The sequence below is a fragment of the Mesoplodon mirus genome (assembly GCF_964341445.2).
Source record: "Mesoplodon mirus genome assembly, contig: HAP1_SCAFFOLD_3222, whole genome shotgun sequence".
Taxonomy (NCBI): Eukaryota; Metazoa; Chordata; class Mammalia; order Artiodactyla; family Ziphiidae; genus Mesoplodon; species Mesoplodon mirus.
This window is the reverse complement of record NW_028294069.1, coordinates 4191-16469: the sequence shown is the minus strand read 5'-3', so window position 1 is coordinate 16469 and position 12279 is coordinate 4191. Positions and strand designations below refer to the sequence as shown.

General features: G+C 35.9%; 2 long non-coding RNA genes across 2 annotated transcripts; both read left to right on the top strand.

Moving 5' to 3' along the window:
* LOC309798390 lies at positions 1-1794 on the top strand. The gene is made up of 4 exons (XR_014293105.1): positions 1-73; positions 1014-1118; positions 1279-1395; positions 1698-1794. It is a non-coding gene; the product is annotated as an uncharacterized lncRNA (long non-coding RNA).
* A 6299-nt stretch (positions 1795-8093) lies between these two features.
* LOC309798389 lies at positions 8094-11865 on the top strand. Its single transcript, XR_014293104.1, has 5 exons — positions 8094-8204; positions 8706-8809; positions 10318-10434; positions 11096-11556; positions 11729-11865. It is a non-coding gene; the product is annotated as an uncharacterized lncRNA (long non-coding RNA).
* Positions 11866-12279: the final 414 nt, after the last annotated feature.

Sequence of the window (12279 nt, the reverse complement as noted above, 5' to 3'; positions counted from 1 at the left end):
TATGTCTCCTAAGTCACAAAAAGCATTTAATTATGGCACAAACGTTGATGGAACTGATATAGAGGGATTAAAAGTAAGTATTTTCGAATCCTTACAGATGTTACTAAATGGCATAGTGCATTTTTAAAACGCGTCAAAAGTACAGTAAGAACTCGAACCATAACGAAAACTGAAATAGTTCAATTTGGCGACGATTAACGAAAACTAGCGCGAATCTCAACACAATCACAATTTTATTGGTAATTTGTTGATTAAGGAAAATATTCCCATTAATTCCCTAAAATCTTCTGAGCAATCTAAGGTTTTAGCAGATTAATACAATTTGCCACCTAGTGAGTGTGATTTTGTTGTCTGTTTGTCGTTTCTAGCTCCTGAAGAATATGCCGAATTCGTTGCCTGTTTGAAAGACTTTTATGTGGGGGAAATTCTTGTTTCACATCGCAGTTCGACGTCAAGAACAATCAACCTTTACACCCCAGTAAGGTAGTAAATCACTAAAGCGACATGACAGCCATGTATTTCGAACTTCATATGCGTGCTCTATACGCCGATTTCTAACTTGAAGTGATTGAAGAAGCCAGTGATTATAGTTTTTTGTCTGCTTGTCGTTCTAGCTCCTGAAGAATATGCCGAATTCGTTGCCTGTTTGAAAGACTTTTATGTGGGGGAAATTCTTGTTTCACATCGCAGTTCAACGTCAAGAACAATCAACCTTTACACCCCAGTAAGGTAGTAAATCACTAAAGCGACATGACAGCCATGTATTCGAACTTCATATGCGTGCTCTACACGCCGATTTCTAACTTACTGCCCCATAGAGTTATCACCAACAGCCACTTCCAATAAGCCGCAAAAAATTTTCCTAGAACTGCCAGAAGAGTTTACAATGAACACGGCAGGCGGGTGAGGGCATTGACAGCAATGTTGTCATTAATGCTAGCGAATACCGCATATCTACCGTAAACTTTCGTGACCGATAACTATCGTAAACGACTTCAAAAATTCGATTTTAGGTTTTCGTGTCATTATCGGTTCATGTGTTTTGTATTCTGACTTCAGCAGCTAGTCTCATATCTATTTTAGTTACCAGAATTCATAACAAATTAACCCGTGGAGGAGTAGGTTATTCTTTTTAATAGACTAACTACACCTACGAACTTATAGTCGTAATCCTAGATCGAATTTGTTAAAGTCGTTAGCATTAAAGTCATGAAACATTTGCTTCATCGCTTGTCTAACTAAATAGAATTTCTGACTGATGACGAAATATTTATTCAGGTGGTAGTGATCTTGTTTTTTAATATGGTATTTAATATTGTTGGTTGTATATGTCTTTGGACACATAGAGTTCGTAACTTTCCATACGAATACGCTCGCTCCATTCTGGCAACCGCTGTACGTTCCTTTTTTTACTGTTGTCGTAGGGATTTAATTCGAATGTTAAATAGAGAAAACGAGTCACCACTTTCTCATTTATACTCATTTAAGATGCACCTCAATGGTATCCTATGCTTTTTTTTTTCTATACCTTTTTTCTAATAACCTAGTCTGATAACCTTTTGCATGTCTGTACTATACTGTAGAAAGTTATCAGCAGCTACGTCAACAGAGCTTCACTGACATTTGATTCAGGTTTTTTTAGTGGTAAAGAAAAGGAACAGTTTGTACGTAAGCCAATTAAAGATGACATTTTTCAGGTTCTATCGTCAGTGGCCCTTTTTTGTAACCTTTTGACTATTCCATTATATTGCTACAATGGTGTTCAACGACAACGAAAGTCAATAGAAACGGTCGTTCATGCAGAAAAGAAAAATATTTGCGAAGAGAAAATGGAAATAGCATTGTTAGTGACATAAAATTCATTTCCTTCGTTTTTTTTTTTTAATTTTGTGAACAATCTTCAAATAATGTTGAATTAATAGAGCATTCAACATTATAAATTAACCGCAGCTTCAGCTTAGCTTGGGTTCAAGGCCGATTTGGGCACCCAAGATCATCCCGATAACGGGTGAGTGCTGATAGCGTTGATAGAAGTAAAAGCACGCTGAGAGAAAGGCAAAGCGAGGGACACGGATGGTGTAATGGATAACTGGTGAACCCCCGGAAAGGGCAATCATCTGGTTGGAAGTTCGCACCGCCCCCAAGTTTTGCAAATATCTGTGTCTTAGCGGTTATTTCGATTAATCTTCAAATACTTTGTAAATGCCATCACTAATTTCAACGTTACTGGAAATTTCGCATTCTTCATAAATGTCGTTGAATGCTGGCAGAACTGATTCTTCCTGGAATCCCAGGATACTTCCGTTAGAGTGTTAGTCACAAGCAATCATCATTAACATCGGAATACGTTAACCGTATTGGTACAACCCGGTTCAGAGCAAAAAATGATGGAGATGTTTCGTGGTACAATGAGTTTAGTAGGAAGAAAACTAATATGCGAGAGCTCAATTTTAAGAAAAAAAAGTTTTGTTCACATACGTGAAAGATAACTAGCGCGAAGAGACTTCTGAATAGCAAAATGAAATGATTTCGCATGACAATGAAAAATGCTTCTCTTTCCTTTTGGATGGCATTTCTGATATCGTTTGTAACATTTTTCTCCTCGTCAACTAGCTGGTGATTCAAACTTGTGAAAAGTGTTTGAATTCATCCGTGTGCTGTGAACTGCCCAAGGTATGCTCACTAGATGAATAAGAATAGTCCATTATTTGAACTTCCTGTTATATATTTACAACACGTAGAACCTAACGATAGTACCTTTTTTCCAATTTTTGTAGTAGTTAAGATGCATTTCATTCAAACTCACTTATTTCATATATACCGACCGTGATTAAACTCGATATGAGTAACCAATAGCTGCTTTGTACTATTAAGCCTACAGGAGGTGTTTAGAAATTTTCACCTTGCTTCCCCTCTTTTCTTTGCCTTCCTCAGAACTACATATTTGACTCGATAGTCCACAGCCGCTGGATTTTTCGATGAGGTTTTTAGCTGTTGTACCGAGTCGAATTCGTTGAATTGGAGCACTACTCAAAACGAAGGCTCACATCGAAAGCATGAACGGTTGTAACCTGTCAACTTGAATCTTCGGCTCTGAAGAAGGTGAAGATAGCCGAGTAAAAAAATTATAGCAATTTCGTGCAAGCTTAGTGATCGTATGTGGTCTACCTGAGTTAAACTTGTATTTCTACACTTCCTGTCACATTTGCCTTTAACCGGTATCTTTCGCTTTTTAACTGTAATCAATAACAATGGACACACTTTCATTGTTCTACGCTTTCATTCTGCTTATCCAACGTCCAGGTTTTGACGAATATGCTAAAGCAGAAAAAAACGCGAAGGCGACGAGAAAGGAACGAAACATGATGGCCTTTGCTTTCTTCATTACGTCATCATCATCAGCTCTCATATAAGCTGTTTAAATCACTCGATTTTCCTGCTTTGCTCTAAAGCTAAGTCGCTCAACATGCTGATTTTTACCACTAAACACGGTCGGCATAAATGCCGACAAAATAACTAATCGCAAGCATTCTATTCGAAAGGCCAAATCAACACCAATGCAAAACGCCAATGATCAAACTAATTCGTATTTTGTCATTTTTACTATTCAGGCTGTGTTCATGATCTAATGCATAATGCGCTGTATAAGCAAAATATCCTGGTTAACGATTTTGCGGCGTCGCTTCTTCAATTCTTTTCAGTTCGTCATCTGAAAAAAAAGCCGGTATTGTGCAGAACGTGGTGTCATAAATTTATTCTGAACTTATTAAAAATATTACCTTTCTTCACATTTTTTGCGGATCTCAGCATTATCTTCATTCGGTTGATTGTCTTGCATCTGCAGTCCACGTTTTGAAACTAATTGAGCATGAGATTCTCTCTGAAGTCCCAAGATATTCATATTAGATTTTCTCAGGTCTTCATTAGATGTTGTCGCCGGTTATTGTCTCTCAAAGAAAGCCTTTCGAGAAAATATCTCTGGACCTCGAAAAGGCTAAAGCCATAATTGGCTCGGTGTGGGGCCGGTCGAAAGGGAATTTTTGCAGTGTGGGTCACATCTAACCACTACGTTACACTAGCCTCATGTGAAAAATTATTGAACAAAGTCGACATTTATGACAATGTGGCTGACTTCAATGTACCAACTATGTCCACTTAATTTCTCCGCTCTGTGAGAAAAAACTGTTAAATATCTCTGACATTTTCATTAATTTTTTGTCATATTCCAATTATTGGACCTTTAGTGCTCAAAATAAGTGCAATTCAATAGTATAACACTTTTTTAATAGCATATATCCGATATCGCTAGCAGAATGAGTTAATGGTCATAGTCATTAACTTGGTTTCGACAAATTTGCCACTTTAACATTTTCAAAGTAAGAAACTCTATCCAATTTTTATGCGATGCGTCGCATACATTTTACATTTAGTTCAGGCTATGAACTGACGTCTACTATCGCTATTGTGTCTACATTGTCATCTTACTACTCTTACTTATCTACTCTTCCGTAGCCAGAGCGAGAAACGGTATTTGGTGGTGTTCATTGTGCGATTGAAATTTGGGCTTTGGGATTCTCATTTTGGTGACCTTTCCGGCTCTGGGAAAGGCGAAACCACCGAAACGTCAGCCAACGTGTAATAAATTAATATTATTCTAACAATCTCGTGTTCGCTTGAAGTTTACAAGTTAATAAGTTTACAAGTATTGTCATCTTAGTTCTTCGTAATTTTCTTCAGATTGATTTAATAGTTTTCATTGCTTGTTAAGCCTAGTGACAATTATCAGAAAATGTGAGAAAAGAGCGTTTTCATTTTCTTTACAATTTCTATTAGCACATAGTTATAAGTAGAATCAATCCGATGTGCCACAAACATTGAAGAATCAAATTATCAAAGATTTAGTAAATTTATTACTTGCTGAAAGCAAGCACAGACCGTCTTGTAATGTAATTTCCGATGAATCTGTTAGGCGTAGACAAGATTCAGAGTCTTTTTTCTGAATCCTTTCACTTACGTCGCCAACAGACTGTTCTTCGTCATAAACATTCCAATCAGCAATAGACAAGTTCTGATCGATGAACTGAGTCAGAACGGCTGATCTCTTCTACTGTTGAATCGAATTTCTTCTCTACGAAATTCTATTATGACAATTATACCTAGGGAATGAGTTTACTCTTACCTAGAAGAACTGCTTATTTATTATTTGGTGCTAAATTTAGGCCTGGTCATGCTGAACCGAAGGAGCAGAAAGAAAAAAAGGTGTGATCGTAATCATTACACACTCATAACGACTTTAATACTTAATTTTTTACGGAAACTCATCGATTGACTATAGATTCTTTTCTATAGCTATTTTTTTTACATGACAATCTATTCAAAATATTAAATGACGTAAATGAAAAGTTATCACAAATAACATTGCAAAATATACTTAAAAATGGTGACTCCTCCTCCATGAAAAACTTTCTCAAAAAAATTACGATTTTTAAAAATTTGTGACTTGAACTTTTCTTTAGGCTCCTAGTAAATTAAATATGAATGAAGAAGTGGAGAAGAAAAACCAGCAACCTGTGACCAAAATACAGGAGAAAACATCTAGCACGTACAAGAAAACTTCAACAACTTTGGATATGCCCGATAGTGAATATTTTCAAACGTGTAAATAAATATGTTATTACTGCATACACCTGTCTATTTACTTCTATTAACTTCTATTTTACACTCAGGCATAAATCTATTTCTAAATATGTTTTTTCCTATGTCTAAATCGAGTTCTATGAGAAAGAATTCGCTATGCAAAAAAGAAAAAAAGAATACAATGTACCCAAATTAATGAAATTAAAATAGCAAGATCTATAAGGTCGACACATCAAAATGAAATTATAGTGAAAAAAGATGATAGAAAATAAAGAACAAATTAAAAGATGGATTCCTCTAAAAGACGATTGATGCTTTAAAGACAGTATGCCTAGCTCTAAGACATGTTGAAGAAATATGCGATTATAGGAATGGAAAAAAGAATTCGTTTCATGAGACATGGAAAGACATTAAAATCGACAAAAGTAGAAAGGAATAAAATAATAATATTAGGAATGTATCGACATATATCAATACTACCTTTCATGACGACGATGTCTTGGCTTATTAATAAACTTACAGGCGCCGATATAGTAAATGACAAAGTCAACTATATGTCTTTTCGAGTTAATACAAGAAATATCTTCATAACTTTTTTTTCCAAGAAAAAACACAAAAAGGCTACAATAATCTCTAGACAAAGCTAACACAAATGCTTAACGCCTAATTTTAGGTTGTTTGTGAATTTGCTAAAAACATGAACACAAACACGTATACAACATGATTGTCAGCATACAACGAACGGTGATGGTTTTCGATAACAGATATCTTTCCAATAACTAGAGTATCCGAGACGTTGGAAACCTATGATACTTACTGAAGAAGCTTTCCTATAAACGTAAATTTCGCTATTTACTAAATGTTGCTATAGTCGGACGACCATTCATCCAACCACATTGCTGTTAATGTTTAGAACTGTTTTGCAGATTATGTTGAGACTACGGTATCTATATGCCTGACCATTTCATCTCATTTTTTTGTAGTGATTGAAAGCGAAATAACACTTCATTTTCATTTTACCTTGGCGAAATTTTTCTAAGAATTTGAATTTGCTAGTTAGGTAGAGTTGTCACCTTGAAGTTTGAAAATAGCAATACTATGCATTGAAACCCATTAGCACCCACAGCTTCGCTTCTTAATATCATCATTTCTTCCATTTTCAATGAACCATTGTTCTTCAGAACATAGGTGATCGTAATCACGTCTAAAGATATTGTATCACGACAATGAACATGTTTTGTACGATATACAAGAAAATAATACTAGCGTGCCGGCTAGAAAATATTGTACTCTAACTACGATCATCTTACGATGAAAGAAGAATTTTGTAGAAGAGTTAGTTGCTTCTGCTAATCACAGAATCGCTGAATAGTAAGCAGGTTTCATTAAAAATATCGTCTACTGCTTATATTAACTAGTTCATATTTTCAATTGGAAATATTTTTCTACAGTTTTGAACTGAAGTTATCATAACAGCATTTGGTTAATAAGATATTGATGAGATTTTAAATCAAAATACAACTGGACTTATAAATTTCGACTACCATCTATTTCTCTATAGCTCCATCACAGGTTCTTAAGAATTCTAAAATGGGAATGAGTATCGTCAACAAAACAACACTTTCCTACTGGATTTATTCGGAACTCTACCGCTCTCTTAATAAATGCAATTTACCAAAAGTCCAGGCATGTTTTATTGCACAAACAATTTTTTTTAGCTTCTAATGAGACGGTTTCATATTTATGGTAGAACAGCACTGAATAGTTGACCGTCATTCTTGTGCACCAAATTGACGCGAAATATATCGAAATTTTATTCTTGTTGGAAAATTACGATTGTTTAACCCTAAAGCATTTCTAAATACGATCATATGATAAGTAAATAATGTTTTCGTTAACAGTGCCTACAATTTACATCCTGATAGACAAATTTGATAAACGTTACAAAAGTAATATCACTACACTTACAGAACACCTCACTTTCAAGAGTATGGCTTGTGTGGCGGTTCATTCTCACTTGCTTTATGGATTATTTGTAAGTGACGTTTGCCACTGTATGTTACACTTTTATAAACGATGTTCCAGGCTGTAATAAAATACGTGTGATTATACCTGGATTTCTTAAAAACGCCAGCTGTAAGAGTAGATGTAACAATAAAGTTGGAATTTTCTTAGCTTAGAATGCTTGTTGACAAAGAAATTTCGAAAGAAACTGAAAGATTTTAAGCGCAGATTTTTGTCGCAGCCGTGATCAAGGAGATTTCAAGACCGTATCCGTCTCAAAAAGGAGTTATTTATCTTTCTGAATTTACTTCTCTTAATTGATCTATCAAGAATAGCAGGGTTTAATTAAGTATAGACGTGCGTAAATGGGAAGGTAGGAATAGTTGTAGAATGCCAGAAGTTGGAGACCTACATTACAAAAAGCGTCCAGAGTTATTCAGTATAAAATTTAGATTACGTACCTCATGATAATGATAGTGTTGTTCTTCTCTGGAGCATATGGCAATCCTGTGACAACATCGACTGAGGGAAAAATTAGGGATTTTGATGTGGACAAATTTATGGTAAGCATATGTTGTGTTCTCATACTAATTCAAATTCTTATTTAGTCATCAATATGTGCATGCGTTTAAGTAACAATTAAAAACGAAGTTCGAAGCTAAAAAAGTTGGAGATGTTCGAGGTGACCAGCTGTAATAAGCCGACATGTTTGTCTACCTTATGTCAATTCACCTAAGCAATACGGTAATCATGCTCCTGTAGAAAAAAAGCAAGGGTGAAATCCTATGATGGGGAAATGACATCTACTATAGTGGTGCTCTCCTTCAGTCTCCTTCTTCCCCTGCTGCGTTAGTAACTTCATCGTCAAGCTTATTTAGTTACTTTAGCATATTTCGGTCAAATCTCAAAAACAGATAGGTTTGCTTAAAAATTACTGCAAAAAATGCCTTGTACTTCTCAACAACAACATGGTTGTATGCTTTTGAAGCAATAAAATTGCACTGTAGTTCAGATTATTCGTTGAAATTACCGATGCAAAAATCTCTTGAGTGGTCTGGTTTCAGGTGTTGGAGGCTATCTTCACACACGGATGTGTGTGACCTGTTTGCTTGCAAGTATAGTAGCCAACAACGTGACCGAATGTTCACAGGTTCTACCCCCAGTAGTCGTAAGTTCGAGTAATTTTTCACTTTTTTTTTTTGTTATTCCAACATGTTGTGTTAGTCTGTGCGGCACACTTTCCACTAGTTATGATGCGGTGTGGATCTCATTTCTGACGAAGCGACACTTACCTATGTCCAATTTTGTCTCTGATTGAGTCAACATCATTTTCAAGATGTTTATTTCAATTTTGATTAGTCCTCAAATAGAAGAATTTTTAAGAGCATTTGAGCTCAAAATCGAGTATACCACTTTGTTCACTGGATGGCCTGTAGCAAAATTTTTACTAAGATTGTATAATTTGTACGCTGGGAGAAATATGCAGTCGAGGACTAAAATGGAAAGCAGAGTCCAAAAGCTCGAGAATTTCTTCTATTTCACCTTTACTCGTGCTGTTTATTTCTTTTAACCAAATGATCATATACATTTAGAAGGTAACATATTCATCTACTTTTGTTTTACTTCGCAAATTTGGAAAAAGTTTCTCGTAAATCAGTCTTTTCGCGAATTATGTAAAACAACTTATTCTTTTAAGCAGTTTGCTTGTATTTCTTGCACAATTTTCCGGCAGTATAGATGGGAAAGGTCTCTCAATTGTGACGGTCTACTCATTTTTTTAGGAAGGAGTTTTAGAGTGCAGAAAATGCAATCACTCACGTTTCTTTCTGGACATACAGACCTATAGATATAATTGCTCTGTTAGATCGAAATTCATCAATCAATCAATCAGTAGTAGCAATTGCTACTCTCCTGGAAGAACGATAGTCCCAATTCCGAAAAATTATCTTCTGTACTGTAAAGAGGAGTAACTACTGCATCTGATGAACATTTGGGAACGCCTATTATTGCAATCTTGAAATGCCAGAGATTATCACGCTCAGTCACCATTAAACATTTCAATGAAGGGAAAACGTAGATCGTCCAAACGTGGCCGAACTGGGAATAATTCCTAATGAAACATGGGACTGGTCTGTGTGGTGAGTAGATGACCTGTAAACAACATAAACACTAGGTGTTGAAATTGGACCAAGTCATTAATATGCTTTTAAAAGGAAGAAGTAGAGCTTTGCCACAGCCCTATAAAATGAAACCCACTTCTATCACCGACAAGTGCTTTCTTCGAGGCTATAGGATGGGGATAAAACATCATATCACCTCTGTCGTCCGGGCTGACATCGGAAAGTCGCCGTGTGAACGTCGACGTCGATTGTCAGACGTATTCCCGACACTGGGTATCCCTCATTCTCAGCATTTCAATTACGTACCCACCTCTCCCCGATCCTGATATCATTACCTCATTCAAAACTTTATAGAATCCCATGTCATCACTATCAATATCAGAAAGCTAAATGTGGAAATAATTTACACAATGAGTTGGTTTCGCAGTGATGAACCAATAGTCTTGTTCTCTTAAAAAGTTTACAATACTTTGCCGTTTTAATTACTTCACATGAGACTTTCAATAAAACCAACGCAATCAAAGAATGACAAGATGAATAAAGTTATTAACTTTAGATAATCACAGTACTCCTATTTAATCTTGTATTCAACCTTGTCGGATGCTTATCTCTGTGGTTTCACAAAGATAAAAGTGAACCCAGTGGATACAATCATTCAATACGTGGCGCTGCGGTAAGTAATATTCCATACTATTACCATTATTACTATTACTATATCTTAATCTGAATAGCTTCAATTCCGTTTGCTGTTAAATGGTTCAAGTGAAAACCACTGACGTATTCATTAATTTGAGTTGCGCTCCAAAGCTTCCTAGTGATGTTCAGTCGCGCGAAGATGAGATGCGTAACCTTTTCAAATGCAGATTCCTATTTATACTCCTTTAGGTCAGAAAGGACCCATATTTTAGCTCATAAGACATTGCTGTTGGACTGAATATTTTTCGTGCTTTGTTTTTGGGCTTCTCATGGAGATTACTTAGAGTATATTTCTAAAAATGATTCTGAAACACCAACCATGTGCCTCCCAGCCTCAGCCACAGGCGTCACGAAGATGATTACATGTACAAGGGAGATATACACTTAACATTTTGGTGTAGCGGTTACTCGGGATCCATCCACAAATCCAAGCACTTCATAGAGCCTGATCGTTCTTGATCAGCGTTCATTCCTTGTCTGTCACCTATGAGTGAACCACGCAGTCATCGAGTCATTAAAAGGTTTTTAATAATTTCAAACTATCGATACTTCGAACATAAACTCTATATTTAGCCGCTTTGTAATTCATATTGCTGAAAATGTTATTGAAATTGAATTGAACATTCCAAGCTTTCCAGGTAATGTCCACGGTTGCGATCATGTTCACCATTTTCACAGCAGGTCTCTACTGTTGCAAAGAGCCCAGATCCCCTAAAAGTAGCATCCAGTATAACTTCCCTGACTAAGCAGGTCACAAAAAATGAAAAAGCACAAAATAAGGATGGGAAATTGAATACTGCCAAAATTGAGAGTATAAGTAAATCGAAAAATGTTGAAGTAGAGGAAGGTCAGCAAGGAAAGAGAACGAGTGAAGTTTTTGAGAAACGTTCAAAACAACGTAAACAAAAGCCGAAAGACGTTGTAGTTGAGGAAGAACCGGAAGTAAAGAAACCGAAGGAAAGCTCTGAGGGGCGTAAAAAACTACGAAAGCAAAAACCGATTCACGTTGTCGTAGAAGGTCAAGAAGCGAGGAAAATCAAAGAAGGTTCTGGGAGTGGCTCAAAAAAACTGTGCAGAAAAATGTGGAAGACAGCAACGAGTAAGTACATTTGATCAAAATCAAAAACGCAAGATTTTTTGTTTCCTCTACACCACCAGATTTTGTTCTCTTTTTGAAGAAGGCAAAAGACTATTGTAAAACCCGACTCAGTCTCGACGTTTTTTCTCGAGTTTTTAAAAAGTGCTCTTTATTAAAACTGGATTGAACTTAGACTTGCTAAAACAAAAAAACCTGAAAGTGGCGAAACGAAAACGTATGCGGAGGCAAGAAAATCTTCTAAAGTTCCTAAAAAACCCAAACCTGAGGCTCCAGAGGAGGATGACGAGGAGGAAGAAGAAAAAAAAGAAAAATCGGTTAGCCAAACTTTTTGAGGCAACGAATTTTTGCGACAGACTTATCTATTATGTTTACATTCAGTTCTTTTAACAATCCACTCATTTTGTGCACTGATATCGAGACGTGATAATTTTTATTTGAGAAACTGGCATGAAGTCGGATGGTGTAGCCAATTGTTTTAGTTAGAAATGTGTATTCCGATTATTTCTAATGTTGTTCATTTTTTTCAGGCAAAATAAAATGTCAGATAGAAAGTTGAAGGATGAAAATCAAGCAAAAAAAGCAGAATAGTGAAAAAGAAAAACAAGGTATTTGAGCCATTCCTAATCTTATTCAGATGTTCTATATTTTTTCCTTATTCTGACGAATCCATCACATCATTATGGTCTATTGTTAAAATACATAGAAGATCCTGCTTTCTAGCTG